Genomic DNA, 12,245 nt, shown 5'->3' with positions numbered 1-12,245 from the left:
ACACGGGAGAGACACACACAAAGCACAGCCCGTCCTCCACCCGCAGTGTGGCTCTGGGCAAGCTTGCTGGAGCCACCGTAGGAATCCTTCCGTTTAACTTTCCCATTTGGAAGAAACGGAGGCTGTGGCTCACCCAATGTCCCCCTACAAGCCAGGGACTGGGTGGCCCGGGCCAGGGGCCTGGCGGTAGAGTCCCCAGAGAGGGGGCCACTCCCGAGCTTCAGGCTCTGTTTTGTCCTGTCTGAAGGAGTGTTGACGAGGGTGTGTACGGTGTGGGTGGGATGTATGTGTGGTGTATGATGTTGTGTGTGGTCTGGGTGCTTGTGTGCAAGGGTGGTGTGTATGGGCAGGTTTATGGTGTAACTGGTGTGTGTACATGTGTCTATGGTATGTGGTGAATGCGGTACCTGATCACAAAGACATTTCAAAAAGTTCGTGGCAAATGCACATTCTTTTAATTCCATTCCCCATGAACTTTGGAAATGTCCTCAAATTGTGTTTCTAAATGGACATGCTATGTGTGGCATGTGTTGTGCATGGTGTGTGGTGTGATTAGTGTGTGTGTGTTGTTTTGTGTACGTATGTGGATGTGGGTGGCTGCTGTGGGGTGTGTGCTGTGTGTATGTGCATGGGTGAGCGTTTGCGTAGGGAGAGGGGCTGCCTGGGTTCAGGGTGGGTGTCTCTAGATGGAGTGCAGAAGGGACACCTTCAAACGGAAAGCCACTTGTATTCCTACTGTTGGGCCTTAGGCCAGGCCATACAGCCCTGAGTAAACAGCGTGCTCTCAGATTAGCTGCCTTCCCCACCCACCCAGGTCAGTGGGTTCAGGCTGGGAGGGGGAGGTGCTAGAATCCAAACCTTGAACCCAGGACCTTTGTGCTCATTAAGCCAGTGTTTATCTGCCTGTGACCCAACCACCTCTCCATGCCACCCAGCTCCAGGCCAAGACCCCATCCGATTGGCATCATGCTGGGGAGGGAAGACGGGAGGAAATCTTGTGTTTCAGCTTCGTGTCCCTTCCCCAGCTGCCTCCACCTGCTGCTGCCCTTGCAGGATTAGCCACGGATGGGAAACTGAGCACGGACTCAAAGCAGGCATGAACGTGGAGGCGTAGGAATGGATCTTAGTTTGCTGGATACAGCCAGGTGCTTGCTCTCAGTCCTTGGACCCAACACTGTGTCCTGGGGACAGGGGGACAGGGTGGGCCATGGGCAGTGGCACTCCTCACACACTGGCATCCCCTCCTCTCACTCGCAGGCCCACGGCTGAAAGCTATGGACCCTGGATTCCTGGTCCCCAGGACAACAATGCCCGGGCCCTCTCTCTCCCTGGAGAATGGCAGGGACAGCAGCTCCTGACTGGGCCTGAGAGCGATCGGTTCTGTAATGTGGAAACAAGGGGAGTCCTCATCTGGGAGGCTGTCAGTGTTGGGTGGGAGGGGAGTGAGAGGGAGACCGGACGGCATGGGAGGACAGTCACAGGCTCTGGCCCCAACTTTTGAGACTCTCCAAGACCTTTGCCCAGAGTCCAAATTCAAGGTGTGTGGTGCTGCCCAGGGGGCCTTCCCTCGCAATGGTCCCCTCCCTGACAGTGAGTGCCAGATCTTGGTGACTGCCGTCGGCCCCGACCACATGGCGATCTCCAGGCAAGCCCTGGGGAGAAGGGCAGGGGTCTGAATCTACCAGGGTTGGGAGAACTGAGGGTCTTCCTGGACGTGCTGATGACAGGCTGATATGCAGGAGGGGCTTCTTCTAGCCAGTTCTTCCTGCCTCAGGCTGAGCCTCAAGCTCTGAGTGAAAGGGTCCACTGGGCAGCAGGTCACTGGGTGTGCCTGGCTGGCCTGCAGGGCCCCACCCGTGGCGGCAGCGGGGCTGGAGGTAGTCAGCGGAGACTCCTGGTGGGTGCATGGGTCAGGACGTGTGGGGCTAGACGCTCATTTCCGCATTTGGGGCCTTTTCCTGCCCTGGGCATGGTTGATCTTCGTGGTGGGGCCGCCTAGTCCTGGGCACTGCAGGGTGAGCAAATACGGAGAGCCCTGCGCACCAGCAGCAGAAGCCCCTCTCTCCCCTCAGGTACCGCCCCGGGGGGCTGATGGAGAACCACTGATTTAAAGCAAAAACAGGATGCTTGTTTCCAGCTTCATCTGCATTGTGCTTGTTCTGTGTCTTTCTGTGTTTGCCTTTCTTCCTCTTGAACTGCCTCTGCTCCCATGGTGTTAGTCTCTGCTAGTGTGAGTGTGTGTGTGTGTGTGTGTGTGTGTGTGTGGTGGGCATGCTGTGTCTAGTCTGTTATGTAGCATGTGCATATGCCGTGTTATGTACATTTGTGTGCTGCGTGTTTTGTGTATATGGTATGTGTGGTGCATGTGATGTATGCGTGTGTGTGTTGTGTGGAATGATGTATGTATGTGGTGTTGTGTGTTTTGTGTGTGTACAGAGTTGTGTAGTTTTATGTGTGTTTGGCACGTTTTATATGGAACTGTGTGTGTTGTGTAGTGTATGGAAATGTGTGGGTTTTGTGGGGTGTGCGTGTGCCTATGTGCCTGAGTCTACAAGTCTGAGGTCTCCAAGGAGCCCAGGTCTCTTGTCCCTCCCTTCTCTACAGGAGTCCAGTCCTCCCAGCCCTGCACCCTCGTCCTTGTGGTTCTACTGGCCCTCTTCAGGCTGTCCCCTCAGCTCTGCGGTCCTGAGCCGGGCTGGCGAGGGAGGCCAGGGGTCATGAGGATGGAGCCAGCTTGGAGCACTGAGGTCAAAATCACCACGCGCCAGCTTGGAGTTTGTTCCAGTCACTGGGTTCACAAGCTCTGAGTGCCAGCTCATAAAGCTTGTAAAGGCCCCGGTGACAGATCAGTGGGTCACACACCCAGCACAGCACCGCCCTGGGCCGGGGTGTGCAGCAGCACACTGCTGGGGTACCTGCTGGGAGCCGCCGAGCTGGGCTGCAGTGCCGGCTGTTGCTCCCTGAATGGTGCTGTGTGCAGAAACCCTCCAACCTTCAACAAAAACACCTGAGAGTCTGAAGAAATAGGAGCGTCAAGTGGCTCCAAGTGTACACAGCCACTGTAGCACCCGCGGTCAGGAGTCTGAGTTCTGCAGCGCGGCCACGAGCTTTTCCCCAAATGTGACTTCAGTCCCTCACCCGCCTTGCTCGTCCCACTTGACAGTTACAGATTTGTCCCCTCCGACCTGAGTCCTCATTTCCTGCACCCTCTCCACCAGGTTCCACTAAGCCTGCATACCATGGGGTCATCGTATGACGAGCTTCAGACCCTATTCGGCGCCCTAGAAAAGTTCTAGGGAAAGGCCAAGGGGAAGAGGGTTCACAGGTGGAGCTGGTGGTGGGAATGGGACCTGGGGCGGGGGCGGGGAGGCAGAGGCCACGCCAAACAGCACCATGCAGCCAGCTGCACCTTCTCAGATATGCACCTGCCTGGTGCTTGACACGCATTGATGCGTGCTGCATTTTATGTCAGAGTGAATCAGTAAGTTCTAGCAATGTTTTAGAAAGTGTGTGTGTGTGTGTGTGTGTGTGTGTGTGGACTTCCTCACAGATGGTCTGCAGGCATTTAGTCTTCCTGAGCCTGATCCCCTTCCCGAATGTTCCCAAAGGCCACAGATGCACACATGGATGGGAACATCTCCTTTCCTCTCATGCGTTCCCCTGCACTGTCTGCGTCCTCACTCCTCGCCCTCCCCATCCACCTCTGCAGCCGGTGACTGTGCCCACCTTGAGAGAGCTCACAGAGCTTGGGGCCCCTCTCTCACTCTCTCCTTGACTTGAGCATCTTATTCCTAGGTCCCCTACTCAGAAGACATCAGGATAGTGACTGAGGACTGGGCAGGGGAGAACGGATGTAGACTCTTACGGGTTTGTGAGAGAGGTCCCAAAGCTTTCAAGGAAGCCCATGAGCCCCAGGGGCCCCACGGAGCTCTGACCTCATCCACCCAGCCCCAGGCTGGAGTGCTGGCTTAGAGCCCGGATGAGGCCCCTGAGAGATACGATGTGTGAAGGAGGTGTCAAAGTCCACAGCCTTCCACTGGGCCGAGCTCGGTCCTGCAGTGCCTTGCTTTCCCCAAGCTTCCTATGGTCTCTATGTTTCTCTCCCTTGCAGACCCCAATCCTTTTCACCCGCATTGTCCCTGGCCTCATCTCTTCTCTTGCAGGTGCCATAGTGGCCCAGAATGAGAGTCCATGGCAGGTCACACAGCCCACTGAGGAGCTCAACTCTGCTGGATATGCATAGGAAGACTGGCTTCCTGGGGGCAATTGCGATCAGGACAGCTGTATTCTGGCCCCAATCCACCAGGAACTCCTCCGCTGGACTTGGCCAGGTCAGTTACCTTTCAGCCTCCTGATCCGCAAACCGAGGTCGGCACGTCTTCAGCTCCCCCGTTCCTCTCTCCACTCTGTTCCCCAGGCAGTCTCCTCTCAGCCTCCGCGTGCAGGATGGCTCAGACCATCATCCCGTCAGAGAGCCTGGAAGCTGCTCAGACCATCATCCCGTCAGAGAGCCTGGACACTGTCCATGGCTGCTCTGGTGTCTGAACCTCCCTGGGAGTTGCTCTTCTGGGTGGAGGGGAGAGAGAGAAGACCAGCAGGACACAGGCACACAAGGCTTCCAATCATCTTCCAGCTCTGGGTGGAGAGAGAGTGAGGCTCCCCGACATGGCGATTCCTAGAGCTAAAGCCACAGACAGGAGAGGGGACAGGGTGGATGTGGGCTGGCTCTGCATTCCAGGCCAGCGGGCCCAGACTCACAGTTCCAATGCCACTGTTTCTACATTGCAAGAACCATGTGGTCTCAGCCACGGGGTGCAAGGGACCACTAAGCTCAGAATAAACAATATTATTGGGGTTCAGGAGATAGGACGTGGCTGTTGTGCCAAATCGCATTATGTCTGCCAAAACCTGCAAGTGAAGTCCTTTCCCAAAAGCACGCGCTCGTCCGGGAACAAGAGCCTTCCGGAGCAGCAGGCCTGCTGCGGCAGCACCTTATCGTCCATCTCCCCACAGCTTGTCCCCACCTGTACTTCCTATTCTTTTTCTCTCCCCACCCCAACAAGGTCAGTGAAAGGGTAGCAGGTGATCAGAATCTTTCAAACTCTACTAACGTGAGCAGGCACCCAAACACCCCACCAGCTCCGTCATAAAAACCAAGCCAAACGGAGACTTGTTGGAGAGAGGGGTGAACTGTGCCATGTGCATGGACACATACAAGCCATGGGAGGGACTCTCCCTAAATGTCTGGGGCTGAGGGGTCCAGGACAGAGACGCAGGACAGGAAAGGCCAGAACAGAGGTGGACGGAACACACTGAGGGGGTGGGCCACAGGGTGCTAGCCTCCTCTCCCTGCCCACGGCTCTCTGATGGAGCAGTGGCAGGGAGGAGGTGACTGGGCCCCATGCCCCTGGACTGTCTGGCAGCTCCAAACTGGGGCATGAGGGGCTGGGCAGATGCCGTGGCAGATACCTGAGCAGGGTGCGGTGGGAGGCTGAGACTCCTGACGGTGGAGAGGCAGGGGCCAGTGGGGGCAGGTGATAATTTCTAGCTGGGTACAAAGGAGGGACTGAAGCCAAACAGTATGTTCCCCCAGCTGACTTCTGGGCAATTCTGGATCTACGTAGGCACCCAGAGCATGAGGTCCCTTGCCAGCCGCTTAAATAACAGGAACTAGGACATTTAAAACAAATCTTAGCCCCCACCTCCCCTGCCCCCAGTGTACACTAGGTTCCTGGGCCGGGGACACGATGACCTTCTGGGTGCCCCATCCACGTGGAGTGTGGACGTCAGCAGGCGCCATTGGGATGTGTTTCTACATACATGCACGGGGCCGCGTGAGGTGCGGTAGGGCACAGGGTGTGGGCATTCGCTGGAGTAGACAACAATCTCTGGGTAGGGATCTTCTCACCCAATCATCTCATGGTCACAGAGCTGCACACTGTGCCCCCTCACGCCTTCCCTTTGTTGCTTTGCTGAAACTCCCAACTCCAGGAGCTGACTTTGGAGCGTCTGAGGGCCCTGTGAGTCTCCCGGCTGCCAGGAAGTGCAGGCGCTCTTTTGCAGTGAGATGTGGCCTAAAATCCTTGCACACGGAGCAGAGTCCAGAAAGAAACCATCAGAGCACAGAGCTGCCTGGCAGAGTCAACCTTGAAGGAGCTGGAGTGTGCTTCCTGTCGCGGCAGGTGGCTGGGGCAGTGAGGAAAACACACGCTGGCCAGACGTACTCAAGCGTGCGTGAGCTTAGCGTTGCACTGAGCTGCCTCTGAGTTCCCCTCTCCATGTCTGCCTCTGTTGCAGACTTCGTGAGAAGGGTGGCCCCTCCCACACCTGGCTCTGGATCTATCCACCTGTCCACATGCTTGATGGAGCCCTTGTGGATCGGCTAGTCTTGGTCACCATCCTGCTCTGTACTGGTAAGATCTGTGGTTGCAATCAGATAATCTGAGAATCAATTTCCTTGTCTGCAAATGGAACACTGACCTTGCTCTGTTTACCGTATGGGGCTCATGTAAGGATGAAAAAGATAATGGGCATGAAAAAACTTTATTTACTAAAAGTGGAATGGAATGCAGGGCTTGTTTGCCCTCACCTTCGCTTGGGTGGGAGTATTTGAAATGGAACACATCTAGGAAACAGCTTTGTGGTGGAGACACCAGAACTGCTGTATATCAGGGGCTGCAAATCTTGTGGTGTAAGCGCAGGCCCTGGGGCCAAGTAAGTGCAGGTTCACAGCCAGACTGCTAGTTACCGCCTGAGTGATCCCGCGCAAATCCGTCCACCTCTCTGAGCCCGTTTCCTAGTCTCCAACATGAGCACAGGAATAGTCGCTTGACCTTAGGCAAGGACCTCACCCTCTGGGCCTTAGTTGTCCGCAAAGTGAGGATAAACACAACTAACTTACAGGTTCCAGGGAATTAGGTGACAGGTGTGCAGAGCACCTGGTCTATAGTGAAGGTAGAGTCACGGTCTCTGGTCTTCTCTTTGGCTGTTTTTCTGTCCTGGGGGGCCTTCCAGTGATCCACTTACCCTCCTGTGAGCAAACCATCCATCCCCTACTCCACGCACCTCAGGCTGCTGCCCCCACTGCAAGGTGAGCTTCTGCATCATCCACCTCGGAGACCTCACCTTCTTGCTCCTGGAGAGACTGTGTAAATCTAAATCACTTCTTCATTTTTCAATTGAGTAGGGAAGAAATGGTGTCCCCCTACACCAGGCTCCCTAACCAGGTCCATCCTGCTCTAGCTTGGAAGATGCTCCAGACGGCCTGGCTCGTAAACCCCAGGTATCCCTTGCAGCTCAGCTCAGTGCTTGACCCGAGCCAGCTGGGCTGGTCCCTTGGTGCTCCCACCTGTCTCCCTCCTGCCTGAATGTGAAGCATCCCTCCCACAGTGTCAGCATCTTCCTTGCATTTGCCGGCTTCCTTCACTTGCACGGTCTCAGCCACATCATAATCTTCTTTCTCCCCCATCAGAGCACCTGGCCAAGAGTGTATGTTACACAGTGCTTTGAGAAGAGTAAGCTGTGCCAAAGAAATTGCAAGTCATTTAGTAGATGTATTTCCTTTCAGAGGCCCCAAGGGCAAAGGTAGGACGGTGTGCAACAGAGGGGCCCAGAGGGTGATAGGCTCAAAACAAGGTGCCAGGAGGTGAGTGTATGGGTGTGAGCACCCGCTGGGTGTGGGGGGTGTTGGTCAACCCCCAGCCCACACACAGGGAAATGGCCATCCAGAGACCATCTGCTCTTGAAGGATTTATTGGCCTGGAGACAAGGAGGAACGGAGCAGCAGCTGGGATGAAGTGTGGGCTGTGGTGTGTGCAGCAAAGGCACCTGTGTCCCCAGCCACACCCACCCGCGTGTCCTGAGCTCCCCCAGTCCTGGCTGCTGGGGACACGGGGTGGGGTGAGCCATCACCAAAGGGAGACCCAGACGCCATGGCACCTGCCATTCGCTTCCCTCTTGCCCACCAGATTTGTGCAAAGAGGGACAGAGAACGGGAAGAGACAGATGTCTCCCTTGGGAAAGGCAGCTGTCTTTCTGGATGTGGACTCTGTGGGGAGCAGGGAGGGGCCCGAGGGCCTATAGCAAGAGGGACTGCTTTCTGAGAGGGCCTGGGAGAAGGAACTTGCTATGGGGAAGGGGAGGGGGTGAACCTCTCCACAGCAGAGACATAAGATGGCCAAGGAGGACTGTGCCAGGTCACCTTCATGGGGCCAAAGCTTTTTTTTTAAGAGTTTACGTATTTATTTGAGATGTTGAGAGGTAGAGTTACAGACAGTGAGAGAGAGAGAGAGTCAGGTCTTCCATCTGCTGGTTTACTCACCAAATGGCCGCAATGGTTGGAGCTGGCCCGATCCAAAGCCATGAGCTCTTCCTGGTCAGGACCCTGGGCCATCTTCCACTGCTTTCCCAGGCCTTAGCAGAGAGCTGGATTGGAAGAGGAGCAGCCGGGACTAGAACTGGCACCCATGTGGGGTGCTGGTGCTGCAGGAGGAGGATTAACCTACTGTGCCACAGCACCAGCCGCAGAAGCTTTGAGTATTTTGGCTCTCTCTGTCTCACCTTCTCATGCCTGAGCTGGAAAGCAACACCTGCACAGGGCTGGGGGAAAGCAAGAGGAGCAAGAGCACAAGAAAAGCAGCCCGGGGCAGGCTAGGAGAGTGCAGTGACCCCTAACATCAGTCAAATGGCAGCCACCTGAGTGCTTTCACAGGTGTGCTGCTGTTTTACTGTCACAGTCGAGTCAGGCAGCCAGGTCGGGGATTCTTGTCATCGAATCCTAATGTACAATTCCCTCAGCCAACACCATCGCAGAGCTGGGGACTGAAACAAGGTGTGCACAGACACCTTAGCCGCCAAGGGCCCTGGATCTCGGGGGTGGCACGCAAAGGGCTGAGGAAGGAAGCAGCCGCTAGCTGAGGTGGCCTCAGGTTAACCCAGAATGCACCAGGGCCACTTGTCATGGAAGCCCACGGGTGTGGCTGGAGCGAGGATGGCAGTGGCACTGCATCTTGGAGGCACGGCCTGCCAGGCCGCTCAGCTGACTCCAAGGCTTGATCAGGAGGGAGACAGGAACGCAGCTTAAGCAGAAGGAAGGAGAGAAAGCTTCGCTGATGAGAGAGTAGGTCTCAAGAATCCTTAAACAGAAGCCCTGTCTTGGATACCTGGCCTTGCTCTGGTTGAGTGCAGACACACACGCTCAGTGTTTGCAGCTGAGGCTTGGCCTTGCATAAGCCCCCGTTCCCTCGGGCCCAATGGGCCATAATTGCTGCCGCCTCCAGCCCAGGGATAACAAAGAAGAGGTACAAGCAAAATTAAGGTGTGTCCAGTCTTTCCCCAGGTGGCTCCTGCCTGGCTGCCATCCCAGGGCACGGGTTGGGGGGTGGGGTACACTGGCCCAGCCTCTCCCTGTCACTGTGACACCATAAGGCATTACCTGGTCAAAGTATTTCTTTCCTTGCTCATTTCTCATATTTTCCTCATTAACCTTTAAGAAACAAGTAGGCCTGGCTCAGAGGAATAAATGATCCTTGATCCCGCGTCAAAGTTTTCTCAGCTTTTCCCTGAGTGATCTCAGGTGTGCCAAGGGGCCAGGGTTTGCCCTTCCTTCTCCAGCTCCATTGCTCTGCCCCGTGTTGGCCATGCCATCCTGCCCCAGGGACCACCCAGCCTTTCCTCCCACCAATCCCTTCTCCCTCGCCCTCAACTCCAGTACCCCAGACCTTATCTTGCATTTCTGCAGGTGCAAAACAGGGGGAGGGGCACTGACCTCTGCCCTCTTTCCCAAGGCTACAAGCAGACGCATTCCTCAGGTGCAACTCCACCATTCTGACCAGGATCCCGAACCTTGTCAATACATACTTTGTGAACACCTGGAAGGGGACCTGTTTTTAAAGGCCAGTGGGGCTGGTGAGAACAAACCATCAGTCCCATCATTCCCTTGTCTCTGGCCACTGAACGGACTGAAGTGACAGGCACATGGTGACTTTAGAAATTCGGGGAACACTCCTAAGGCAGGAATATGAGTGCTTCTTTCACTCCCAGCCTCAGGAGCCCTGTACAGGAGCCTGGCAGCTGCCTGCTGGGACAAGAGCTACCATCAGGTCTAAGCCTTGGGCCCCCACTTTGAGGACCACAGCTGCCTGCGGCACCGCGATGTCTGTGTGTTCTCTCTTCCCTCCTACTTGGGCTCCTGCGGGCAGGGGTGGAATCTTGCAGATCACCTCTCACGGAGGGTACTGCACACACCCAGTGACTTCAGTAAGCCCTATTCGGTGGATTTGCTGCTGGCAAGCAATCTCCCTCTCTTCCTCCTTTTTTCACCTTCTTGTCCCCCCTTCCTGTCCCTTCTCCTCTTTTGTCCTCTTTTTCTTTCTCTCCCTGACTCTCTCATATACCTATAAGTATATTTTAGCTGGAAAATTGATCAATAATTGCATTTGCATTGGTTTTTAGCCTTTTCATGCATGTTATGTGCTCGTCTTTATTACAATGCCAGTCAAAAACAGGTACTTTTACTACCTTTAGGAGGTAGAAAAAATAAGTGAGGTATGTGTGTTCAGTGGTAGAAGTTAGATTAAAAACAGGTCAATCATTCATAGAATCAGTTAATGAGTATATACCTCACAATAGATTGTACCAGGAATTGTGCCAGCTACTGGGAATACAATAGTCAATAAGATGGACACTATCTTTGTCTTTGTGGACCTTACTAACACGAAGGAAAACAGAAGCTTCAAGAAGTAAATGTAGGGTGTGTAGCAAAACAGAAAATACAGGTACTCTGGAAACACAGCAAGAGATCTATAATCCAGCTCTGGGGTCAGAGACCTCCCTAAAGCATACACGCACACGAGCACCCACGCACAATAATTGTGGAATCTTTAAGTGCAGGCCAATAGGGTAGACAAAATGTTACAAAGCTGGAAGGCAGAAAAGGAGAGGTGGAAAGTCCAGAAAAAGATTATTTTGGTAAGAAACCTTACTTTTCTGTTGTTTTTCAAAGGAGATGTTTTAGGGAATAGGACTTGATATACACTTGTTATGAGGAGGGGGACAGAAGTGTTGAGCATGACGCCTAGAACCCTGGTCCAGGCCACTTTGCTTACTGAGCTGCCATCTACTTGGCTGAGAACGCTGCCAGAGGAGCAGGTTTGGTGGGGGGAAGAAAAGATGTTTGATTTAGGACATGCCGACTTTGGGCTGCCTATGAAATACCCAGGGAGTGCAGGCCAACAGATAGGTGTCCAAGCTGTTCACACCTGGTGCTCAGAAGACAAATCACAACAGAAGACAGGGGGCGCAGAATCGTGAACTTCCATGTGGTACTCTGTGAAGGCAAGTGGGACTACCCAGGTGCTGAGGAAAACAACGAGGCTTTTGGACCAAAAATGTGTAGGGATTGGTAGAAGAGAAGCAGCCAGGGACACAGGAATTTGTAGCACTAGACATGTTCAGAAGTGGTGAATAGTCTGAATGCTATAGAGTCCAAGCAAAACTAAGATTGTTCAGTGGGTTTACCTGCAGGTAGGTAACCTTGACAAGAGGAGCATCAGCAGCGTGGAGCAGAAAGGTTAGACCACAAGGGCCTGAGGAATCAGTCGGCAGCCAGTAGACAGTGAAGTCCAGCACTAGGACTTAGGAGCCTGAACAGGGAGTAAAACTGGAAGTATAACAGCGACAGGGTTGAGGGACAGTGTTCTCAGCTTCTTTGAGAATGGAAAAGAGCAGAGCATGTTTCTCTGCTAACAGGGGTAGTGCAGACAGACTGGAGGTCTGGAGGAGACACTGCAGAGCGCTGGGGTCTGAAAAGGCAGAAAGAGAAATGGATCTGGAGCGCAGATGGGCCATTCCCTTGACATAGGTGTGGGAGCACTTCCCCTGGGGAAGAGGAGGAAGAGAAATCATAATGACTGAGCACTTAACAACAACATGTCACCAACATCTACCAGCACGTGTGAGTGTGCATGTCGGTGTCATCCCCACTGTTCAACACTCAGTTCTGCATCGTGCATCTGAATGAACCTGCCTATGGTTTCACAAATCCCACTGATCACTGGGATTCAGGACCACAGACCTCTTAAAAGTTGTTAGGACTTTTTCATGGGGATATAATGGGCAGGAAAGGGTCAGGGACAAGAGAAAGGTTGCGCATGAGACCCTATAATGTGTGCTTGGACACACGGTTCTAACTTTCCTTCTTACTGAGGGATGGCCTGTATTCTATTGTTGCTGTTCACAAGTCACCA

Source organism: Oryctolagus cuniculus, chromosome 3 (genome assembly GCF_964237555.1).
Source record: "Oryctolagus cuniculus chromosome 3, mOryCun1.1, whole genome shotgun sequence".
NCBI classification, from domain to species: domain Eukaryota; kingdom Metazoa; phylum Chordata; class Mammalia; order Lagomorpha; family Leporidae; genus Oryctolagus; species Oryctolagus cuniculus.
The sequence above is the reverse complement of the archived record's forward strand: the minus strand, read 5'-3'. Positions refer to the sequence as shown.